Here is a 21,301-nt window from a genome sequence, read left to right as displayed (position 1 = left end):
GTCACCAACCTTGCATCCGAAGTAAAGATGATATGCCTTCTTCACTTGAGAATTGATACTTTTCTTCTGGTTGGCAAATGTCACTTCCCCACAAATATAGCAAAAATTGTCCGCGGTATTAACACACTTTCGAGGCATTACTGTTCTTTATTGTACGTAAATGGATACAATAATAAGTTTTATGTAACAGTAGCTTGAACTGTCTCGCACAACGTCTAAAATATTTTAAATGCTGAACCTATCTGATTGGGCTTTATATAGTACACTGCTTACGTCAGCTTCAGCAGCCGCCTGGCATTAGTATAATAGGCCTACACATGTATAGTACACTGCTGACGTCAACTTACTTCAGCAGCCGCATGGCATTAGTATTGCATTGCATCAGAAAATGATGCAATCAACTGTGGATGATGTGAGCATGATGGTATTATGCAATGTTACATCATTATTCCGGATGTTGCTGCAGTCCTACTGGAGAAATTTACACAGTGAAACATAGAAAATGAGGTATATTAATATCTTCAAAACGAGAGCCAATACAAATTTTTCACGGTTATATTCGTGTTCGGCACACCAAAATACTACAGATTAGGGCCTTTTCAAGTCAGTAATGATTTCACTGTTGACCAGTGTTATAATCTTATAGTGCCCCTGTCCCCTTCTGTCGCCACACTGTGCCATGTGAACAAAAATAGTGCGGAGAATAATTCTGAATGTAATAGAATTACAGTAGAGGTTTCGTTATCTATTTGGCAGAAAAGGCAGAGGATGTTCCGACTGCAATAATACAATAATGCCATAATTGAATATTCCAGAGACACATATACTGATTTAACTTTTTAAGAAAGTGATCAGAGTAATGTTCTATGTTCACATTTTGATGAGAGTCATTGTATTCATATCACAATGCATTTACTTTCTTACTCGATGCCGACTTGACGCGGAACACGTACAGTTGGATTTGGGGACAGGGAACTGAGTCTTTCTGTTTGTTGTTATTTTGTTGAGGCTTTTTGTTTTTGTTTCTGACTTTTTCATTTTTTATATTTTTTTAAATATATTTTTTGGATTATCAATTCAGGCCCCAAAATTGCTCGAAATAATCAATTTGCTCTGATTTGTGGAAGAGAAAACGAACTAATAAGATCCATTATGTTAGTTCAAAAATGAATTAGCTTCTGGTAAAATAAAAAATGAAAAATCCTGGCTTGGTGCCGTGGTAACTCATGTGAACAGATTTTATGCGCATTAGTAATTAACAGAAAGTTTATGTTTTAAAAAAAACCCTGCTACAAGCCAGATATATTGTACAGTCTAATACTTGTGGTCTCTTCATCAAAATGAATGTATTTCGCTCGTTATATATTTATCATAATTTACTTCAGTAAGAAATGCATATACAAGTATTGATATGTATATGGAAGGAAGAATTAGCAAGAAGCCCAAAAGAAAAATCCAACAAAAGTGTTTATCTAACGACCTCATTCTACGAAAAGGCTTTGTGACACTGTACTAAAGCGACTAAGAGTTATTCTGCATTTATCGTGTATACATGTACACAGGTATGGTTTCCAATTTTAAATGTTCTTGTACAAGATATAATAAGTCAAATACTTTTAAGGGCATATAGATTCCCTCCACTGTTTTACAGATTGGTCATATAACTTTGCTTTTATTAGACTATAGGTTATCACAACATATACTGTTATATAATTTTCTTTTAATTTTATATAAGGTTATCTCAATATTATACTAATTTCTTCATAAATACAATAATCTTAGCGTGATAGTCCTATCTCATCGTGTAATCGTTTAATTTGCTAAACCCCATTTTCACGATTATAAATTACACCAATGTCAACATTATTTGTTCAGGTGCAAATATATTTCAGATAACAGGGGATTAAGGCTGATGAATCACTGATCAAAATCATGTTGAATCTCTCATTGTGTAGAAACACTTGCATATATTTGTATTGCTCTCATCTGGGCCCAATCTGAACATCCTTCCCTTTTTTCCGTCTAGTCGACAACGGAAAACTTGAATGTACTTCGTCACCACTGAGAACTATATTCTCAACTTTTTTGTTCATCTGGCACAATATGGAAGCGGAAAGCGTCACAATCTGATCATTGTCGGCTTTTACTGCCCTAACATATGTGGTACACTATGCCAGAGGTGAAACAGCAAACACATCAAATTAATGTGCATTCGTACAATTACTTCCAATGTTATTTTATGACTTGACGGAAACGGCCGAGCGATATTCCATCGATTAGAAAAATAATCTGCCATTTTTATCTTTAAGACAAAACAAAATGCATTGCATATAGCAAATTGCAAATATCAATCAGTGCTTTGCATTCTTTAAAACCGCTCCGGTGGCCTAGTGGTTAGAGCATCCGGGTTCGAACCCAGGCCGAGTCGTATCAAAGACTTACACAAACGATACTATCAAATGCCTCGCTAGGCGCTCAGCATTAAGAAGTTAGTGTTAGGACTGGTGGGCTTGCTATCAGGATAATGCGACTGGGTGAGACATCAGGCTACATGTCTGCGGCATGATGCCCAAGTGCTAGACGTCACTTTTAACTGCCACACTGCAGACATCGTAGCGATATGACTGAAACATTATTAAAGCTACGTTAAAAATCCTAATCACACACACACACACACACACACACACACACACACACACGCGCGCGCACACACACACACACACACACACACACACACACACACACACAAACACACACATATTATTTGAGGAATATGAGGTTTGAAGACAAGAGGATAAAACATGACAGAAACCCATCTCTTCGTCACAATAGGAATTCTGCAGGTTTTACTGGTCTTGAGTAAATGACTAACCTGTTAGATTTCATTGTATTTCGTCTGTCCTGTACATCATTGTTTTTATTATTAACATCTGGAAATGGACAAAAAGTTGAAAACTTGAGCATGCATATTTTGATAAAACGTTCATTACTGAATGGTTTTCCATGCCTAAACAAGGGACTGTTTCAACTTTTCAAGGACCGCTCCGGTGGTCTAAGTTGATAGAGCGTCCGCCTCTTATGCAGGAGGTCACGGGTTCGAACCCAGGCCGAGTCATACCAAATACTTATAAAAAAATGGTACTTGCAGCATTAAGAGGTTAGTGTTAGGACTGGTCGGCCTGGTGTCAGGATAAAGTGACTGCATGGGACATCCTGCTACTGTTTGCGGCAAGATGTCACAGTGCTATACATCACAATAAACTGCCACAATGTAGACTTCGTAGCGATAAGACTGAAAAATTGCCAAATATCAGTTAAAAATCCATCTCACACACATACACACACATTTTCAACGCGAAGGAACGCATTTCTTTTCTTCTTCTTCTTCTTCTTCTTCTTCTTCTTCTTTATCAAATTATAAATTTCCTTCTTTTTTTAACCTTTCACCAACAAATTTATTTCGTTTTGAAATCTAAGAATTTAAAAAGAACTGTTATCTCTAAAATATAAACGCAACAATATGTCATCTTACCTCTATACATACAGTATATACTCTCTTACAAGTTGATTCCAACTGCAAACTGCACAGACCAGGATCTGTAGTTGCATAATGGGGAGCAGATCTGGGGCTTTGCAAGTTATTAACAGGAATCAGTAAAACAAACAGTATAGACCCTTATTGACCGGCGCATTATGCGGTGGTGGATGAGTATCTATGATGTTTGAAGTTGGACTCGATTTATTGTTGTTGTTGGGTTTAACGCCATTTTTCAGCACACGATAGGCTATGCATGGCGGCCAGTACTAATGGTGGAGGAAGAACCCGGGAAAACCCCAGGAAGAACCACCGACCCACGAGAAGCTACTGGCAAGCTTTCTCACATACCCACATTGGCCGAATCCTAGACTCGAACTCACGCAGACAGAGGTGAGATGGCAGTGATCCGTAACGGAGAGCGCTTTATACCACTCGGCCACTCGGGGCCCCTGGACTCGATTTATAAGCGAGTGTACAAATTAATATATATCACTGCAATCTCTTGACAATGTGGCAATGATTTTTCATGCATTTGAATTGACCGATTAATTGGTTTCAATAAATGATTTCTTTTATAATTCCTCTTGCATATCTCTAAATAGCAGGAATTTTAGAGAACCTGAAATTACAAATTACCAGTTCAACACCTGTATGAATACCAGCTGAATAATAGAGTTCACATACACAACAGTCCCCTGTTATTGTCAATATTCACACGAGTAGCAAACACATGATACATTTTGTCGACAGATTTGGTTGTGAAGACGAAGGCTACGTTAACGATTTATCTTTATTTTATAAAATCTCTTTATGTCTGTACCAAGATATAATATTTTGAAATTTGCTAACATTGTCATACAAGTGTCGATTTTCTTCTCTTGCTGCCATTACCATGCCTATGTCGATTTTCTTCTCTTGCTACCAGTACCACGGCATGTGTCGATTTCTTCACTTGCTACATTACCATACATGCATCGATTTTCTTATCTTGCTACCATTCCCATGCATATGTAGATTTTCTTCTCTTGCTACTATTAACATGTATGTGTCCATTTTTTTTTCTCTTGCTACTATTACCATCGCATGTGTCGATTTCTTCTCTTACTACATTACCATGCATGTGTCGATTTTCTTCTTTAGCTACCATTATCTTTGCATGTGTCGACTTCCCTTCTTGCTACCAGTACCATCCATGTGCCGATTTTCTTCTCTTATACTACCATTACGTTTGCATGTGTCGATTTTCTCCTCTTCCTACCATTACTACTGCATGTGTCGATTTCTTTTCTTCCTACCATTACCATGCATGTGTCGATTTTCTTCTCTTACTACCATTACCATGCATGTGTCGATTTTCTTCTCTTGCTACCATTACCAATGCATGTGTCCATTTTCTTCTCTTGCTTCCATTATCGTTCATGTGTTGATTTGCTTTTCTTGCTGCCATTATCATGACTATGTCAATTTTCATCTTTTGCTACCATTACCATGCATGTGTCGATCTTCCTCTCTTGCTACCGTTACCAATGCATGTGTAAATTTTCTCCTCTTGCTGCCATTACCATTGCAGGTGTCGATTTCTTCTCTTGGTACCATTACCATGCATGTGTCGACTTTCCTCTCTTGGTACCATTACCAATGCATGTGTAAATTTTCTCCTCTTGCTAACATTACCATGCATGTGTCGATTTCTATTATTGCTACCATCACCTTTGGATGTGTCGATTTTCTTCTCTTGCTACCAGTACCATGCATGTGTCGATTTTCTTCTCTTGCTATCAGTACCATACATGTGTCGATTTCCTTCTCTTGCTACTATTACCATGCATGTGTCGATTTCTTTTATTGCTACCATTACCATGCATGTGTCGATTTCTCTTATTGCAACCATTACCTTTGGATGTGTCGATTTTCTTCTCTTGCTACCATCGCCATGCATGTGTCCATTTTCTTCTGTAACATTAAGCTCTTAATTTTACATTACCAAGTATCGAACCAATATATTATACTGATATAGCTGGCATCAGTTTAAACCTGGAATTTATTCTTGAATATTATTTCTGTTACGCGACGCAAATATAACTTTGCGAACCAGGCAGAAAATGTTTCCATATGGCTTTGTTCTCTGATGAAACGGAGAAAAACGTTCGTTCAGTAATTTGACATAGCAATTTTTAAGAGATTTTAAATTCGTCTTGTCAGTGACAGAAAACAAATAATATAAAAAAAACAACTTTACAGAGTGTTCGTGTCGGTGCATAGAACATATTTACCACCGTATGTCTCTGCTTCGAAGACGCGGTCAACTGCAAACTACAAAGACCCAGATCCGTTGTCTGATAACACGCTGTCAGATCTGGGTCTATGCATTTTGTTAGGAGTAATGAGAAGAACAAACAAGACAGGTCGTGATCTGAAAGCGCGTTTTGCTACGGAAGGTCAGGATCAGGTATGTTTGCTATAAGACTCGACTTATAAGCGAGTAATGACGGTAAATATTCTTGGTTACTAAGGTCACCCGACGAGAAATTAAAGCTTTTTCATGGATAGATATGAGTACCATATTTTGACTTTGTTTCGTTTGTAGAAGGAACAGGAAAAATGTCCTGATACATTTTACTCCGGCCACAAACAAATGGAAAGCAGATGCAAGTACAGGAAATTTCAAACTTGTTGCATTTAAATCATAATGTAAACTATATTATTTTATACAACACAACCGTACGTATCCTACAATCACGAGATTAATGTTTTTCAATTTGACGTATCCAAAATGTGGGACGTCTTTTTGTAACTAATATTTTCAACAATTGATACTTTTTCGCTTTCAAAGCACACAAAATATTAAACTTATCAAGAGCGCAGACAATGTTACAAGTAAGGCTTGGACTGTGTCCGTAATTTGATTTTTTTATATTTCCAAAGTGCTAAAGAGTTTTTCTCAGCCACACTAAATGTATAACTGACAGATTTTGCAGTTTCAGTAAATATTTAACTATTTACTTGTGTATCACATGTTATCGGTTTCACATTTAATTCCATTGATTTGAAATGCAAGAATGATACAAACGCTTACCTTTAAAAATCCATGCCAATTTATCAAGATTCTCTACACAAAATATGAGAAGCCATTTACTATTTGCATCTTTATGAATAATCAAGTTCATCTAAGCCAAGGATTAAGTGTCATATAATTGAATTTGTTTATATAAAAAAGATCCAATTTCGGAAAGTTTTTTCGTGTTTTTCTTTATATTTTAAATTAGTGGATTTTACTGAAAGAAGTTAAAAATGTCATCCTGATATTCATGTGTATTTAGCCTGGAATGTATTAATTTGCCTTTCACAATAACATTAAATCTTGATAATTTAAATATCAATCATCCTAATACACGGTTAGACTCGAATATTTCGCTATTGTACGCAATCTCCAAAACCATAACAGGCAACAGCTCAAGCAAAATAATCAGATCCGAAGCACTTCGAGATTTCGAAGTTTATAAGTAAATTAGTTTGTCCAAAAGCATAGGTTTTGTTAACTTTTGTCGTTCCAAATTGTATGCCTTACGTCTGACACAATGACTTTTATCATTCGAATAGGCAATCTTAAAACTGAATTTGTATGTCGTAATCATTTCATGGTTTTGTTGTTTTATTGTGCGCCTACATTTTACACAGTCTAGGAAAGAGAGGTAGAACATATCACATAAATATTTGTAAAAACAGTGAAATGCATTTGTAACAATATACTGAAGCATCAGTGATCAGTTTCATATGGAATGTGAAAATAATATAGCATTGAAATTCATTTCATTACTGGGACTTATATTTCCATTGATATATTGTGTTGTAACAAATTAGAACAACTTGGTTAGTTTTGTAAAATGCTATTCATTTCGATTCTGCCGAGTTAGCATTGATTTGCGTGGCCGGAAAATATTTTCGTACAAAACTGATAATATTTGGAAACACAATTATCTAGGCAGTTGGTATTTCTTAAATTTCAATCATTTTTTATGAGGATCGAAACGTTTTGAAAAATAACATAAACTAAGGTGTGATTAGTCACTTTGCGTCCTTGTCCCAATCGTCTTTCCTTGAGGACGATGAAAGAGCCACATCTAATTTATTAACCTTTAACCAGCTATGCCTCTGAGCTATCAAATAATGTTCTTCAACTGCAATAATACGATCTTTCCGGATTCAATATTTTGTTTCATTTACAAGATTCCGCGGAAAATAATTTTTCATAGTACGATATTAGAATCAATGCTCGTTAATGTGTGTAAGTGTGTGTGTGTGTGTGTGTGTGTGTGTGTGCGCGCGCGTGCGTGCGTGTGCGTGCGTGTGTAAGTGCGTGCGTGCGTATGTGTGTGTGTGGGGGGGTTCTAGCAACTTGCTGATACTACTTAAATATCAATTTTTAAATGTATTTTACATTAATTAGTTTACTCACTTTTGAATATCAAAATTTCAGTTTGACTGTGCACTGAAGATGAAAAGTTGTGTCGTGAATAAGGGCATGACCCAATATTCACATTTCAAATCTTCTTTCTCAAATTAATTTTTCTAGATATCTCTTTAACTGGTTTTTAATCATTCAATTTGCAATAGTCACTCAGCTACCCTTACAAATTCAAATATAGGGTATTTAAAAAATATGAGGAAAACTTATGATGACTATTAAATTTGAAGAGTTCCTGAAGTCATTTTCCAAGAACAACACAAAAAAACATTATTCCCAGCTGTGCAATTTAAACTGCACAGCTGTTTTTACATCTATTTTAATCCCTCAATATCTGATTAAAATACAAAATGTCTTCAAACTTACCTTTAAAAGATATTACACTACTCAATCTGAGGAAGAGAAATTTTTTGAAATCTGGGCATGAATGGTAAGTTGAATTAAAAGAAACAACAATATGTCTTGAAGAACATGAAATTAATAGAGACTCGATTATTAAACCATATCTATCCAAATGTATCGTGAATACAAAACGACGCTTTTCCTCCACAAAAACTGCATATTATTATTATTGTTATTATTATTATTATTATTAGTAGTAGTAGTAGTAGTAGTAGTATCATTGTTATTATTATTATTATTATTATTATTATTGTTGTTGTTGTTGTTGTTGTTGTTGTTGTTGTTGTTGTATAATAGAAGTCTCTTTCAGGGGCATGTCATGAAAAGTAAATTTTATGACGTTACATTGAGACATCATCATGCGCTGTCATTGCTTATGCCAGACGCTCGATGACGTTACATTGAGATATCATCATGTGCAGCCATTGGTTAGGCAGATGCTCGATGACGTTACATTGAGCTATCGTCATGTGCAGTGTCACGAGTATATGTTCTTTAAAATAAGTAACAGAAAAGAGTGAAGACAAAAAGATTTGTAAAATTTAACAATTTATTTCCCTAGAATACAGAAGTGAAAAATGAGAAGAAAAAAATAACTTACGGTTTTACGAATTAAATCCAAACTATAGTCCAAGAATTGAAACAAAAGTTTTATCAATGAAAAGTTCTAAGTGAATCTCAGTTCAAATCCCGATGAAATTCAAGATGGAAGGCGATAATGTCTGTATTAGCCATCATTGTACTGATGCGTCAACAGTCTCTTATTGAAACCCAGAAAATATTGTTCCAGTTTTTGAATTCCGTATAAATTCAAGTAAATGTCTTTATCCAAGAATTGTCAGAGCTTTTTTTATTTCCAGAGAAAATTATCTCATGAATTCAATAATTTAAAAAAAAATTCAGCCTAAACTGGTCACAACATAATACAGCTTAACATGTCAAATGTTTTAACTTCGACTGACAATCTTTTATCATAACAAACTAAAACGCAAAAACTGATTCCCGGATGGGGATCAAGAGTTCATTCTTCTGGAAAAAAATAAAAGTTTGTTTACCAATTGACACATGCTTAATGACATGTAGCCCATGTATGACCTTGACTCACTGATTCTTACTCTGAGACAGATAAAAAAAAAATGTTGTTTACCAAAACACTCACTGATTTTGGAACAAGGTTAGAAACTATATGCAATGTTTCTATTATGCAGCATAGCATATAATGAAAATAAAGAAAATCAATTCTGGACAATGTCAAATCCAGCAAACAATGTTACATTACAATAGCATGTAATGGAATTTAAAAAAAAGAATTAAAACTAACAGACAAACAATTAAATCAAATATACATAACAGCAGCCATTGGTAAGGCGGGCGCTCGATGACGTTACATTGAGATATCGTCATGTGCTACTAATGGTTATGCCAGACGCTCAGACGTTACATTGAGACATCGTCATGTGCAGCCAATGGTTAGGCAGACGCTCGATGACGTTACGTGAGATATCGTAATGCGCTGCCATTCGTTAGGCCAGACGCTCGATGACGTTAAATTGAAACATCGTCATGTGCAGTCACTGGTTAGGCAGACGCTCGATGACGTTACATTGAGACATCGTCATGTGCAGCCAGTGGTTAGGCAGACGCTCGATGATGTTACACTGAGATATCGTCATGTGCAGCCATTGGTTAAACAGACGCTCGATGACGTTACATTGAGATATCGTCATGTGCAGACCGTGGTTAGGCAGACGCTCTTGTACTGTAGTACAGCTTCAACAACAAGCTGCACTTGTGTTCTGTTTTTTGCCATGTTAGAAACTAAAATAATGTTTTGGAAAGAGATGTGTTTCAAAAGATAAATACCTCTTTTCTTAAAGCGCATCTCATGAATCCTTAATACTTTAATCTTCTGTTAATTGCGCTTTCAGAAACATAAACACTGACAGTCTCATTAAAAGCTTCGATAAGATCATGAAAGGTTATTTATCATTGTCAAAAATTGCGCTGAACAATACAATAATGTACATGGCCATGAGTTTTGGTCTCGTGCTTCTTTCTCGATTTCATGGAAAGTACTTTGTAAAACTTTTTCCAAATTTGCCTAATTATAGAAGATGATAATTCCGATTATTAAAGATATTTTCTACAAAACGTCTGCTTCTGACCGTCTGTTTACCGTAAGACGGAATGTTGTGTTTGTACCGCCAAGGAAATCTAAAAATAGCACTAGCTACAAAATTACGATCTCAGACAAAATTCAAGAAGTGTAGTTGTTCATATACAAAATGAAGCTTGTGGAATAATTCCTATCATAGCGACCATTCGAGCTCGTGTTTCGCTAACTTAGGTTATCTTTTACATTGCTTTCTACTCTCTCTTGACATGCTGCTGTATTTATTAAGCAAATGACCTGTTATTTAAATTATCTTTTATTCGAACCATTCTAGGAGCTTCTGTACATAAAACACGATAGAGTGTCATCTGCAGAAGAGAAGGAAGGCAGTGTCAACTTTTCACTTTGTTTTATGCTACATTTAGTACCAGGGATTCCATAAAAGTGAAATTAGATTCCGCATTCAGCAGACAAAATACAGCTTGCTTACTCTTGCTTGACAACCCAGGATACGTGAAGCATAAGAACGTCTATTTTCCACCCAATAATTCATAAGTATTAATGAAATACTTGACAAATGCATCCACAATAATACCATGTTCATTATATTTATTTTGAATCCCACCTCGTGTTTCCTGACTACTTTTGTCATTTCAGTATTGGAAGTTGCTGCAGAAATGTTAGCTGTGTATTTCTCTTCTGTGTTTTTTTCACTGTGTTATGTGATGTGATGTGATGTGATTTTGATTTTTAACATTGCTTTAACACTTTTTCAGCCATAACGCTACGATGTCTGCAATGTGGCAGTTTATATTGATATCTAGCACTGGGGCATCATGCCGCAGACATGTAGCATGATGTCCCACCCAGTCACATTATCGTGATACCATGCCGATCAGTCCTAACACTAACCTCTTAATGCTGAACGCCAAGCGAGGCAGCTGTTAGTACCATTTTTGTAAGTATTTGGTATGACTCGGCCGGGGATCTAACCTACGACATTTCGCTCTAACCACTAGGCCACCGGAGCGGTCACTGTGTTATAATGTTAGCTGTGTTAAGTTTTTCTACTTAGTATCGTTCACTGTGTTATAATGTTAGCTGTGTTAAGTTTTTCTACTTAGCATCGTTCACTGTGTTATAATGTTAGCTGTGTTAAGTTTTTCTACTTAGTATCGTTCACTTTGTTATAATGTTAGCCGTGTCTTTTTCTACTTTTTATATTTCACTGTGTTACGAAGATAAAAATTGCAACAATTGTTTTGGTAAAATTTTTCAGAAGATGGGTAGTGCTAGGTCATATTACAAAATCTGCCATACTCTCACATTTGCAGACGACACCTTGATCGGCTGCTTTTTAAAACCTTTAATCTTTATTTAATATACCGTTACTGTCGGGGAGTCTCAAACAAAATATTTTTGAGATGATACATTCTTGTTAATGAATATCTTTATTCTGTTGGCACTTCAAATGTCGCCGCAAACTTTCTTGTCATATCGACATAAAGTAATATAAAAATAAATTATTTATGCTCATTTTTTTTCCCCGTTAACTTTACATTGTCAGAATCGTTCAGTATTACCCGATATTGAGCTCGCGCGACAATGCACATATAGCATTCGCGTGCATAAAGGAACTACTTTCTATTGTAAACAAACAATCGACGCAGATGCCAGCACTTTTGATTTGTACACAAATCATGTACACTCGCGTAAGAGGCTCTTTACGTTGTGGTTGTTTAAATTTGTTTCTGAATGAACTAAAACAGATGTTTCGTGGACTGCCACATACCAGCTGCTTTGGCAGAATCGCGTTGATACAATGTTACGGACTTAGGCTAGCTACATTATATAAGATACGCAAGATAAGGTCCTTACAAATAACATACAAGTGACAAGTTATATACTCTCTTCTTTAGCTGATGATAATAATGGCAAAAGAAAATATACTTACAGTTTTACATCCTGAATTTCCTCAAAATGTATTTTCTTGATTCTGCAAATCCGAATTACATGAGCCATGTCATAGGTTTTCAATCTGGATTACACATTTCGAAATTGTACTGTAATTTCGATAAGATTATTGCATCCTCCTTACTGCACTCAAAATGAAATAAGCATTAAATTCCATGGCGTCTTTTTGATAATTGCAATTGAAGATTTCATATTTTTTCCCACATTATGATTTCAAACATTCAATGACAGAAACAGAAACATATTTGTAAACACGCTTCTCCCGCGCCACTTCAATCCGATGTATTTCATGTATAATTTGCACAAAATATATTTATTCCAGATCAAATGGAAAAGTTGTTGCAATGCGCATTCATTCACAATATGACTCCAAATTTCAATTTTAACTAGACACGCCATTTTGTTTCTCGAAAGTTATGTCGAGTGCGCGACTATGTTCAAATTTATCTGGTCGGAGTTATGTGCGCATTAATAATGATGTTTTTGTGTAATGACAAATCTGCGCTTGTGTATTTAGTTTGGAATAAGGCATTCATTCATTTATGTTGTTTCTTGTAGTGTATTTTGTTTATGTAATTAAACCTTAGGTAGAATTTTTAAAAATGAGCATATAATAAAAAGGTTACTGCATCTATATGGGAAAATATTAACTCGTTTTGTCCGAAGTATATACTACACTCCCAAGGTCGTGCAGTATTCCATCCCAAAACTCGTTCATATTTTCCCATACAAATGCAGTAACCTATAACTACTAATGCGAAAAATATATTGCACGTAACCAGACGTTGAATCTAACTCCCTATAACCAGTTGTAGAGTAGAAGCTGATTCATAAAGTAGTACGACATTAAAAAAATTAAGCCACTTTTATGTTGGGTATAAAAATGTATTGACAGCCTTTTCTCTACCTAACCTAAATTCTCTGCTTTTCCAACAGTTCATACTGTTTCAAACTTCTATATTGTACAACTGAATCCTCTCTTCCACAGAAAACATTTACATTTCAACCTAGTCATCAAGTCATTGTTTAACTGTATCGATTTGATATTCACGAATGATAGAAGCGTCTAAAACATTGAATAGAAACATTGTTTGACAATTTTTTCTTTAATTAATCGTATCAAAATTAAATTTGCGGCAGAGGGTAATAATATACCTTAGTGACTGCTCGAGTTCATTTATTTTTTATGATGGCTTTCTGTTTAAAAAGAAATTTTAAAGATGTACAGTATTAGCTATTTAAACCTGAGGTTTTAGAACATTTTTATGTCTACTGTAGTAACTATGCCAATATATAATGCTCAAGCAAAGGTGAAATGCGAAAAGCCGAATGTGCCGTAGTATAATGTGATGTTATATCAGAATCTGCGATGTTCGTTTTGACTCGGAGGAGGGACTACATATACTAATACCGCAGGTGCAGCATGAAACGGCAGATCTGGGCTGCCATTTCTCGCAGGTGCAGTATGAAACGGCAGAATGGGCTAAAGTTTCTCGCAGGTGCAATATGAAATGGCATATCTTTGGTGACGTTTCCCGCAGTTGCACCAGTGAAACATTTTCGTTATAATAAAAAAATATTAGCCGATTCACAGACATAACCTTTTTGAGTTTCATTCCTTAAAACAAAACTTATGAGATGGTGGAAGCACGTGAAGACATACTAAGTCACTGTGTATATAAAAAAAACTAAAGATTTGTCAAAATTGCTTTCAGTTAATAATATATTTTTTCATTTGAATATGTTGAATTCATCTGTTACCGTCCATACTCGAGCATAAATCTAGTTTTAATATGATGATTTCACATTTTACTTTCCGTACTCGAGTATAAGTCGAGTTTAAATATGTTGAATAACTTGTATAACGTACATAATCGTGTAATAGTCAGCCTCAGTTGCAAACAACATAGACTCCGATCTGCCGTCACATAATATGCTGGCAGATCAGGGTTGTTAGTTTTACTGATAACTCTGACCACTCTGCGTAAACCCAGATCTGACATCACATAATATAAAATGCTAGCAAAAATGTTCCCCTAATTTTAACGTATGACTAGCGAGACCTTGATTACGAAAAGAGAACAAGGTAAAGCAGAAGTTTAAAACTGTCCTTAAAACCCTTAGGTCGGATGTATCAGCTGCATTGTCAAACTAGTCCCATTTGTCTAAGATTACTGTAGCATACAGTATTATTAGTTGATATTCAAGTCTGTTAATTTTATTGCCTGCACGAAATAAAAAAATATACTGAGTTCTTGGAAAACTATGATGCCATTTAAAGGTGACAATGTATAAAAGTTGAGAACAAATAAACACATGCACACAGTTAGATCTCCGTGTCTCAATTTGCAATTGTAATTGATTTTATTGAAGACAGTTGAGGAAACGGTAAGTTTGATATAATTTTGAAGAATTCTGTTGTCTTTCCTAAATTATTATTTCAATGGTAAAGTGTATACAATCGGAACATCTCGTGACGTTTCTGCACAATTCCATCTCGTTGAGCGATACGGCGTAAAAACGGGAAATCGACGGAAAATGGCGAAGAACTCAGCCACATACTAAAGTAAGCTATGTCGTACCTTTGTGAAATTATTTGCACATGTTCAATAAAAGAACGTTTTCAAGTGAATTCCGTAATTATGGACTGTAGGATAATTCAAAACATTCTTAAGCCTTAAAAATGGCTTATAGACAAAATATTAAGGAATGGTGGAGTTCAACCAATTTACCGTATTCGGTTAAACACAGTTTATGTGAAATTCTTATAGACCGATATCCAATACCAATCAAATGCAATCTCGTAAGAGGTGTCTAACGCAGCTAAAATATTTGCTGTAAGAGGTGTCTAATGCAGGTAACCTGTTTGCTATGAGAGGTGTCTAATGCAGGTAACCTGTTTGCTATGAGAGGTGTCTAATCCAGGTAACCTCTTTGCTATGAGAGGTGTCTAATGCAGGTAACCTCTTTGCTATGAGAGGTGTCTAATGCAGGTAACCTCTTTGCTATGAGAGGTGTCTAATGCAGGTAACCTCTTTGCTATGAGAGGTGTCTAATGCAGGTAACCTCTTTGCTATGAGAGGTGTCTAATGCAGGTAACCTCTTTGCTATGAGAGGTGTCTAATGCAGGTAACCTCTTTGCTATGAGAGGTGTCTAATGCAGGTAACCTCTTTGCTATGAGAGGTGTCTAATGCAGGTAACCTCTTCGCTATGACAGGTGTCTAATGCAGGTAACCTCTTTGCTATGAGAGGTGTCTAATGCAGGTAACCTCTTTGCTATGAGAGGTGTCTAATGCAGGCAACCTCTTTGCTATGAGAGGTGTCTAATGCAGGTAACCTCTTTGCTATGAGAGGTGTCTAATGCAGGTAACCTCTTTGCTATGAGAGGTGTCTAATGCAGGTAACCTCTTTGCTATGAGAGGTGTCTAATGCAGGTAACCTGTTTGCTATGAGAGGTGTCTAATGCAGGTAACCTCTTCGCTATGAGAGGTGTCTAATGCAGGTAACCTCTTTGCTATGAGAGGTGTCTAATGCAGGTAACCTCTTTGCTATGAGAGGTGTCTAATGCAGGTAACCTCTTTGCTGTGGGATACATCTACTGATGCTTTTCCAACTTAGAAAGTCTTGGAGTTGTTAAAAGATGATAAGCTAACGCTGGTATTTTAAAACATTATCCCGTTTATTGCCTTTATCTTCGCTTTCTATGCTTTACGGAGGAGTACATCTTTTTCTGTTATATTTTTCTAATGCACGATAATTACTTCTGGTTGGAATAGGCTGTCTTTCTGGGATTTTTGACAGGGTACGTGAAAAATCCGTTTTTGATCGGCAATTTATAGCCAAATTATGCTGATGTATCCTAAACACCTTTACACACGTACATGTATGTCACGTTTGGGACGTTAATCTGCAGAGGCGTGATTCACTGATGGTCAAAACAAATTAGGCAGTTTTCTCTATATAGCATGTACCAATTCCAATGGCTATAACTTCTCTATATCTTATCCAGAGTTTCTGAAGTTATATCCGTCTATCAACAACAGTTCTTTGGACCGCACAGTTTGGGCCTGTCCTTTGTCTAATAGTTCTTCTCCATACACTAAATTTTTTTTTGCAGAACCGATTATTTTCTTAATTAGCATACAGTGATATTGACGTGTAACTTTAGAACCCAAAGTCTACAGTTGCCTTTATTATTCTCTCAGTTATTCTGTAAAACATTTGTTTTAGTCACAGTTTTTGACCTTGTGGCCCGCGAATATATAGGTCTCATCTGGACTTGAGATGCAAACGTTGGTCAAGGTCAGTGCCCTTGAACATAAGTCATTATGCAAACAACAGTTGTCTTTTTGCAGTCATCCTGACCTTTTGACCCCAAATTTTCAATTGTCTTCTTTCCTACTCAAAGTATAAATTATCCAGTAACTTCGCTGAAGATACATCGTCAATAAACATTTTGTGCACAAATCGCGTTTCTTCTTTCGGTTAGTGACTTCGAACCGTTGATCTTTTGATACCTAAATCGTAAGTCTTCTTTACCTCGAGTGCAAACTACCCGCAAAGTTTGGTTCACGTGTGTGATGCAGAACTAATGCGATGGTGCGGATGGTCCATCACAGTCACCTTTGACCTTTCCACCCAAAATTCAATAGATGTTTTCTCCTTCTCCACATTCAAGCTTAACACTAAGTTTGGTAACCGTAGATGGTGGATAACTCCAGTTACTGTGCGAACGCTATGTTTGTTCTCAGTCACAGTAATCTTGAATTTTTTTTTTTGGCTGAAACCAAAAGAGAAATGCAAGTTATCCACGACTTTTGGTTAGCGTAGATAGTGGAATACTCAAGTTATTACGCAAAAGCCATGTTTCTCCTTTAGTCAAAGTGATTTTGACGTTTGACCAATCGGGTCCCTCCTTACTACAATAGCAAGCCAGCCACAAGGTACGGTAACACTAGACAGTGGATAGCTCGGGTTATTTTGGGGAAACGAAACTGGTACCAGACCGTATGACTGATAACACATAGGTTCTGACTTATGGCAGGAATATACAGTTAACTTAAAATAGGGTAAAGTTTCACATGAAAAACTCTTTGTATAGAAATACATTGGTACTCTGCAATCTAGTGATTAGTCCAATACATAATGTTGTTTCCCACATAAATTGAAAATCTGGACATGACGGACACGATATGGTACGTTGGTTATAATTGCTTGGCAACTTTACATCTGGATCTGACAGATCTTCCATTATTTATCTGTTATTATTTATAAAGGCAAAACTTATGACAAGTGCTGCCAAAACAAGAACAAATATAAACTGGATAGTGGATGGGACAGACCAATAAGACAATCCAATTTTTCCGGCTTGTGATTTTTGTGTCTCAATTCAGTTTGATTTCCTAATATTAAACTTGATACTTGCTATCACGTAGACTAATATCATGATACGATTTCCAAACACGTACAATTCCAATTAAGATATGAAATGCAAAATATACTTTACTTTTTTCAGTAAGAGAACCTCGCATATGTATAAGACAGGGTCTTTCAGTTGGGCATTAGATATTATGCCTAATGTTGAAGACAGTGAACAAGCTGTCACTATGAGGTCAAAACTGGATGAAAACTCTGACGAGATAGATCATTTCTAGGACCTGGTGTTATTAGTCCTAAATCCTTTTGGCTATGATAAAATTAAAACTGACCTTAACCTGATGGCATCGTCACTATGTTTGTTAAAATTCCGAAACTCTCTAGGATATAAAGAAAAGGGTGTTTTACAGATACTCGCATATGAAAACCTTTGGGTCAAGTGAATATACGACGTCCTGTCAGTAGCATTTAATAAGAGAGTCATGTGGTTGAAAATTTGTCTACACGTTTTGCAGAATATTAATTTTTATTTCGCAGATCCGGACAATAAAGGTATCTTTGACAAAAGGTTTGAGGGTCAATAATATATATTAAAGGTGGGGGTGGGGTGTCCTTACCATTAATTAAAGAATTGGGGTTTACAAGATTAATTAAAGGTTTGTGGGTCTATACCATTACTATTGCTGAATTGCCTGGTACTTGTGTTATTTGGCAGGGGCACTTTTCTCATCGTAAGAAGCTTACAATATCGAACAATATCAGATAATTGACAATGGTATTAGACCGAATAGATGTAAAAACTTAGAAATTAATGACAAATCATACATTAGATCTAATTTCAGAAAGCTCTAACTATTTAAAATATATTGTCAAGATATAAAAAAGAATTAACCTCAGCTTTTTTTTTTGTTTATACCGAAGCGAAAGCTAACTACAGTTTTCTTGATCCAAAACTTTTTCAAGCCTATTACTTTCAATAACTTTCCTGAATCTTTCATTTCTGGAACGTTCTATTTAACTATATGAACTGTATAACGTGTCAAAGAATGTATTAAGGCATAGTATTGGGTCCAACTGAGCCAGAGATTCTGGAGATGGCCATCAAAATCGGCCGAACCAACAATCAAACTTTATTTCTGTCAGCACATATCAATACATTTTTTATATATAAAAACACTTGGGTAAAATGCATGGTGATTGTTCTGATACGACACAGAAAATGAAAATACCTTTATCCACATATCACTAATAAAAGGCGGGGGTTGGGGTGGCCGAGTAGCCGAGTGGTCTAAAGTGCTTGTCTTCACCAATCACTGCCATATCACCTCTGTCCACGTGGGTTCGTGTCTCGGGCTAGATCAATATGGGTATGCGAGAAAGCCTGCCTGTAGCTTCCCATGGGCCGGTGATATTTTTTCTGGGGTTTTCCAGGGTTCATACTCCATCAAATATACTGGGCGCCATATATAGCCTATCTTGAGAAAGGGCGTTAGACCCCAAAACAACAACAACAATGTTGAAATTATGGAAATGATGTTATGCGAGACTTTTGAAAGTTTTGATTTCTACCTCAAAAACTGCATCGCATGGTTATATACTGCTACTTGCGGAAATTTTAAAACACTCATGCGCGCAAGACTGTCGGAGAATATGAATGTAAGAGAGATAGGTCTACTCGTGTGTTCATTGCTCTTTGTCTTTTCAGAAGCTTCAAGGTAAACTGAAAACCCTTTTGTTTCGATCAACATTAGAAGCAACTTAATCAAAACACAAATACTATGTAAATAAGTCAGCCTTTAAGTGACGATCAGCTCGTGGTATTCCCACATTATGACCTAATTGATGTCTCGCCTAAACACTGGCTGTTTGACAACATCAACAGTCTCATCATCTCCATCACACCATACTATGTTCATCTACCCGATATGTCTCATCTAAGTATGACACAATCCGATGGCAGAAAAAGTAACTGTGTTATCTTAACGGGGCCCGGTGGCCGAGAGGTCTAAAACGTTTGGTTTTAGAGTTTACTCACCTTTGTCCCTGTGGGTTCAAGTCGCACTCGACCCACGCGTGTATGTTAGAAAGCCTGCCTGTTTCCCGCCATGTGTAGTCTATCGTGTGTTAAAGAGTGGAGTTGAACTCCACAAAAACTAACCAAACCTTTATCATAATTCGTTCAAGCTTAATAAAGGGAGCGAACTCGGATTTTCTCCTCCGGACATAAGTCGTTTGGAAATTTTTGCATCAGTGTTATAATAGAATGTATATTGCAATAGAGCATTTATAAGGTATGATTTTTTTAATGGTGAATTTTTCAAATCCGTCATATGTTATTTAGTCAAGAACATGTTATTTAGTCAAGAACATATTATTTAGTCAATAACATGTTATTTAGCCAAGAGCATGTTATTAAGTCAATAACATGTTATTTAGTCAAGAACATGTTATTTAGTCGTATAGGTTCTTGAATATCTTACCTAGAGAAAACGAGTTTGAGATTCCATTTATCGCAAGTTTGCACCGATCTTGTTTTGCTATTGAACTTTTACCTTTTCCAGATGTTCTATTTATCTATCTCTTTGTCTTTGTATATTTATTCAATTATCTAAACGTACACTGGCAAAGTGCAATCGTGTGCATTGTATGTTGGTATAAATATATATTCTAAAACGTTTGAATACACATTGCAATGTTTTTATGTTAAGAAACATTATTTAATATTTCCATAAATTATTTATTTTCGTCCGTCATAATCAGATCATAGGAATTTTCAAATGGTCGTCTGTCTTATCCAACTGTTTAGCGAAAGTCAATGAAATAAAAATTCAGAACAAAATATGCAATAAAACTATAAATTAAAGAAAAGAAGTGCAAATAATATGGGCATGAGAGAAATGAGAGGTATAATAATTACATAGTATTCACTTGAACTAAATTATTTTATACAATGGTCAGATTTATTTGATTTGTACGTTTTTAATAGTTCCATATCAGTTACGACAGAATATAAATTACAGCGTATAAGAGAACCATTTCAAAACCATGCCTCTGTTCCTTTCTGCGCAGAGGCTGGAAAGAGTATGTTATGTTAAACATCTAAGTATTTTCTTAGAATCTGCAATTATCCTTTAGATTGTATCATGCACAGGCAAAGAAAGCTATAGTGTTCGGCAGTCTATATAAATTAGCGGTCTTCTCTGAACTCGGCCTTGTTAAATAACATATTATTTTTTCCATGACGTTAAGTCAATTTTGTCACTACGCAAGACTCAACCACTGTGCTACTGTGAGATCACGTGATGCCATAATCGTCTCTGATACACAATTTGGATATAAACACACAGCGCGGGGTCGTTCTTTCAATTGTAGATTCTCAGTAGAGCAGTATCACAAGAACACGTCGCTGAAGCACGCATGCTGGGCTTACAA

The 21,301-nt window shown here is 35.9% G+C and overlaps 1 protein-coding gene across 1 annotated transcript in view; it reads left to right on the top strand.

Annotated features, from left to right (window-relative positions):
• The window catches only part of LOC149776558 (5-hydroxytryptamine receptor-like), a 386,681-nt gene that overhangs the window by 248,335 nt on the left and 117,045 nt on the right, over positions 1-21,301 (top strand). The window lies entirely within an intron of this gene.

The sequence above is a fragment of the Sinohyriopsis cumingii genome, chromosome 18 (assembly GCF_028554795.1).
Source record: "Sinohyriopsis cumingii isolate HCF-2022 chromosome 18, ASM2855479v2, whole genome shotgun sequence".
Classification (NCBI taxonomy): domain Eukaryota; kingdom Metazoa; phylum Mollusca; class Bivalvia; order Unionida; family Unionidae; genus Sinohyriopsis; species Sinohyriopsis cumingii.
The sequence above is the reverse complement of the archived record's forward strand: the minus strand, read 5'-3'. Positions and strand labels throughout refer to the sequence as shown.